The 5,165-nt window shown below is 41.5% G+C and overlaps 1 non-coding gene across 1 annotated transcript; it reads left to right on the top strand.

The window, feature by feature from the left end:
* The first annotated feature begins 4,341 nt into the window (after positions 1-4,341).
* LOC128598038 (small nucleolar RNA U13) lies at positions 4,342-4,444 on the top strand. Its single transcript, XR_008383550.1, has one exon. It is a non-coding gene; the product is annotated as a small nucleolar RNA U13 (small nucleolar RNA).
* Positions 4,445-5,165: the final 721 nt, after the last annotated feature.

The raw sequence follows: 5,165 nt of genomic DNA, 5'->3' as shown, positions 1-5,165 counted from the left end.
TAATTAATTAATTAAAATGAAATTAAATAATGTCACATACAGTCCTTATCATGTGCCATACATTGTTCTAAGCACTTTACATACAATAATTCACTTAATATGACTCAGCGCCCATAGCCCAGCGGTTACAGCACCAGCCACATACCCCCAGGATGGCAGATTCCAACCCAGCCCAGGCCAGCTAAACAACAATGACAACTGCAACAACAACAACAAAATAGCTGGGCATCATGGTAGGCGCCTATAGTCCTAGCTATTTGGGAGACTGAGGCAAGAGAATTGCTTAAGCCCAAGAGTTTGAGGTTGCTGTGAGCTGTGATGCCATAGCACTCTACTGAGGGCGACAAAGTAAGACTCTGTCTCAAAAAAAAAAATTCACTTAATACTACAAACTATAAGTATTACTGTTATTATTTTCCTCGTTAAATATATGAAGAAACTGAGAATAAGAGGTTTTTTAATTGCCCAAGCTCACACAGTTACTGAAAGACAGAATCAGTGTTCAAACCCAGGCAGATCTTCATTCTAGAGTCTACACACTTAACCACTTCTTGCAGCACACCAGAGTTACAGCACCAAAGATATTACAGGTCAGAATGAAAGTTACCTACTCACATGCCTTGAGAAAAATGATACAGCAATAAGGCCACACAGTCCTCCCAAGGATGATTTCATTTTATGGGAGAAGTTATCATTTCTGACTTTTCTATTTACTATTAATTAGGGAGTTAGACTTTGTGAAGTTACACTGACTTGTAGATTAACATCCAAATAAAAATGAAAATTATTTCTCTCCAATAGAAGAGATAATCTCAAAGGTTATGGTTCATTGCCCTATAAGACATTAATGAATTTTGTTTCTAACTTAGAATATTGATTCTAACATTTCTTTTCTTTCTTTATTTTTTTTGAGACAGAGTCTCAAGCTATTGCCCTGGGTAGAGTGCCATAGCGTCACTGCTCACAGCAACCTCAAACTCTTGAGCTTAAGCTATTCTCTTGCCTCAGTCTCCCAAGTAGCTGGGACTACAGGTGCCTGCCACAACACCCGACTATTTTTTGGTTGTAGTTGTCATTGTTGTTTGGCAGGCCTGGGCTGGGTTTGAACCCTCCCGCCTTGGTGTATGTGGCCAGCGCCCTACCCACTGAGCTACAGGCACTGCCCTTCTAACATTTTTTATTAAATTGCCTATAAATACCCTTAACTGCTCTTCGAATCAGATTTACCATTGTACTTTTTCCCTCCCTAATCAACCAATGAGATGATGCAATCTTTGATATGTGGTCATTCAGTTTCCAAAAAAAAAGTTATTTTTTCTTTTACTTCTGGAAAGTACTTTCACACTCTAGAAGTGAGTAAGCCTACGAGGTTGGGACAGTCATTTTCACAGTCAATTCAATCTGAGGAGAAGGGCTTGTTTGCTGCCCACGGCTGCTCCACAGTCTCTGACACCATGATGCCGAGGAAAGGCATGGACTGTAGACCTATAGCCAAAAAGACCTAGATTCAAGGGTGACTGTGTCCATTTTCTAGTTTAACAATTTGGTGAGATATATATATTTTTTCCCTAAATCTCATTCTATGTTCTTAAAATGAGGATAAGTATTTCTACCACACAGGTTATTGTGAGCACTAAATAAAATAATACATTCAGTATTGAACACAGGCCCGAGTCCTAGCACGTGCTTAGTTACCTTCTCCTTCTCCCAGGGGATGCTGGCAAATGCTTAACAACTGCCTTTCCAAAAGAAAGCTTTGTTTGTAGTGTCTACAGATTTCCATGGTGTAGATACTCCCACCATGGCTGATTCCAGCCCAGCAAGCTGAACACATAATTGAGAAGAGGTATACACAATTGTGTCTCACAAGCCTGTATAAGCTAGCTCTCCCTCCCTTTCTTCACCTGGTAACTCCTCTTTCAGATCTCAGCTCACACACATCTTGAGCAAGGAAGCTGCCCTAACCCCCAGACGAAGCAGAATCTCCCACTGCTTTTTTCTCATAGCACTTCGTACCTTTGCTTCAAATCCCTTTTCACAATTTATAATTGTTAGTCCCTTACTGCCTATTCCACCTATTAGACTGTAAATGCCATGAAGACAGAGCCCATATCCATTTTTCCTCTCCATGATATCTCCAGCACCTAGCTCAATATCTGATACAAATATGGGGCTCAATAAATACATGATGTGGCTCAGTGCCAGCCACACACACCAGAGCTGGCAGGTTTGAGCTGGCCTGCTAAACAACAATGACAACTGCAACAAAAAAATAGCCAGGCGTTGTGGTGGGTGCCTGTAGTCCCAGCTACTTGGGAGGCTGAAGCAAGAAAATCACTTAAGCCCAAGAGTTTGAGCTTGTTGTGAACTGTGATACCACAGCACTCTACCAACTCTGTCTCAAAATAAATAAATAAATAGATAAATAGCTCAGAGGGTAAGGTGCCAGCCACATACACCAGGGTTGGTGGGTTCAAGCCAGCCCAGGCCTGCTAAATAATGACAACTACAATAAAAAAAAAAAAAAAATACCCAGGCATTGTGGCAGGTGCCTATTGTCCCAGCTACTTGGGAGGCTGAGGCAGGAGAATTGCTTAAACCCAAGAGTTTGAGGTTGCTGTGAGCTATTACTCTACCCAGGGGGACAGCTTGAGACTTTGTCTCAAAAAAAAACAAAGTCAAAAAATAGATAAATACAGCTTGGTGCTTGTGGCTCAAGCAGCTAAGGTGCCAGCCACATACACCTGAGCTGGCGGGTTCAAATCCAGCCCGAGCCCGCCAAACAACAATGACCGCTGCAACCAAAAAATAGCCGGGCATTGTGGCAGGTGCCTGTAGTCCCAGCTACTTGGAAGGTGGAGGCAGGAGAATCGCTTGAGCCCAGGAGTTGGAGGTTGCTATGAGCTGTGATGTTACGGCACTCTACCCAGGGCAACATCCTGAGGCTGTCTCAAAAAAAAAAAAAAACAAAACAAAGAATCTAAGAGGTCTCCCTATTCATATCTCCTGATACAAGCTTTCACATATACAAATATGGGCGAGAAGAAGTGAAAAGTTTAAATAAAAATAATTTGTATGAAAGAACACGTGATCCCATCTCAGGGTGGGCAAGGGACAGACGCACGATCTACAAACACATGAAAAAAAGCTCATCATCCTTAATCATCAGAGAAATGCAAATCAAAACTACTTTGAGATATCACCTAACCCCAGTAAGAGTAGCCCACATCCCAAAACCAGAGATGTTGGCATGGATGTGGAGGAAAGGGCACACTTCTTCACTGCTGGTGGGAATGCACATTAATATGTTCCTTCTGGTAGAATGTTTGGAGAATACTTAGAGACCTAAAAATAGACCTGCCATTCGATCCTGTAATTCCTTTACTAGATTTATACCCAGGAGACCAAAAATCACAATATAACAGAGACATCTGTATCAGAATGTTTATTGCAGCCCAATTCATAATTGCTAAGTCATGGAAGAAGCCCAAGTGCCCATCAACCCACGAATGGACTAGCAAATTGTGGTACATGTATACCATGGAATATTATGCAGCCTTAAAGAAAGATGGAGACTTTACCTCTTTCATGTTTACATGGATGGAGCTGGAACATATTCTTCTTAGTAAAGTATCTCAGGAATGGAATAAAAAGTATCCAATGTACTCAGTCCTACTATGAAGCTAAATTATAGCTTTCACATGAAGGCTATTACCCAACTGTAGCACAAGACTATAAGCAAAGTGCCAAGATAGGGGAAGGGAGGGGGGAGGTTAGGGTGGAAGGAGGGTAATGGGTGGGGCCACACCCACAGTGCACCTTAGAATGGGTACAGGCAAAACTTACTAAATGCAGAATACAAATGTCTACATACAATAACTAAGAAAATGCCATGAAGGCTACATTGAACAGTTTGATGAGAATATTTCAGATTGTATATGAAACCAGCACATTGTACCCCTTGATTGCACTAATGTACACAGCTATGATTTAACAACAACAACAAAAAAAAAAGATAATGTGAAGAAGCCTGATAATAGCAAATCAGTGGTAATGAGAAGTGCTTGAAAAAGCAGAGCCTTTCTAAGAAAACCGAAAAAGGATTCATGGAAGAGATAGGACTTGATCAGAGCCTTGAAGGATGGGTAGGAACTAGCATGTATGTGTTGAGGAAGTACCTTGGGCAGAGTTTTTAACAGGAAGCTAAAAATTTAACTTTATTTTCACTGTTATATCAATTCTGACCATTAAAACCAATCCTTTCTAAAAATAATAATAATTTGTGTAAGGGGAGGCGGGAGGTTGCAAAAAAAAGAAAGGAGAATTAATAATTTATATGAGATCCTTTTGTAGTTCACAAGCATGATGGCCAGTGCTCACATACATGTGTGAGCTGTGCCTCCCTCAGACTTTGTTATAATGTCAGCACATTACATATTTGACATGGAAAAAATAATAATAATAATTTGCATGAGAGGCCAATTAGGTACGCATGCAAGCACCCCAATAAACAAGTAAGGCTAATCACCACATTTTATTTATTTTTGAGATAGAGTCCCACTCGGTTGCCCTGAGTTGAATGCCATGGCATCATCACAGCTCACAGCAACCTCAGAGTCTTGGGCTCAAGCAATCCTCTTGTCTCAACTTCCCGAGTAGCTGGGACTAAGGCGCCTGCCACAGTGTCACGTCTAATCACCACATTTTAAATGTGCCATCATAGCACTGCAGAACTCGTTCTGGCATTTTTGCAATTTCAACATATGGCACAATTAGGAACAAAGTTTGACCTGCAGGCCATATGCTGCCAACTTGAACTTATGATGCAGCTTAGGATCCGATTTCAAGAATCCTTTCTGAAATAGAGAAGCTGAGATCCACTTAGATAAACTCAGCCCAGACCTAGCTTGACCCTTGCTGATCAAGTATTTCTGATCAGGTTTGGCAGACAGGGAAGGACCAATCAAAGGCCCTGCTGTGTGTACAGTCTGTGGGAAGGAGTAATTAGGAAACCCAATCTGGGCGTGGACTTGGACCTTCATGAGGGGTCATGGTTCAAGCTGAAGCTGAAGCAGTTTCTGTCAGAGCAGCCACTATGAATAAGCCTTCCACCTCCCCAGCTGAGTAAGAATGAAACACAGTTCCCCAGGCGTAATCTATGATCC

The sequence above is a fragment of the Nycticebus coucang genome, chromosome 10 (genome assembly GCF_027406575.1).
Source record: "Nycticebus coucang isolate mNycCou1 chromosome 10, mNycCou1.pri, whole genome shotgun sequence".
NCBI lineage: Eukaryota > Metazoa > Chordata > Mammalia > Primates > Lorisidae > Nycticebus > Nycticebus coucang.
This window is presented reverse-complemented; position numbering and strand designations above follow the sequence as displayed.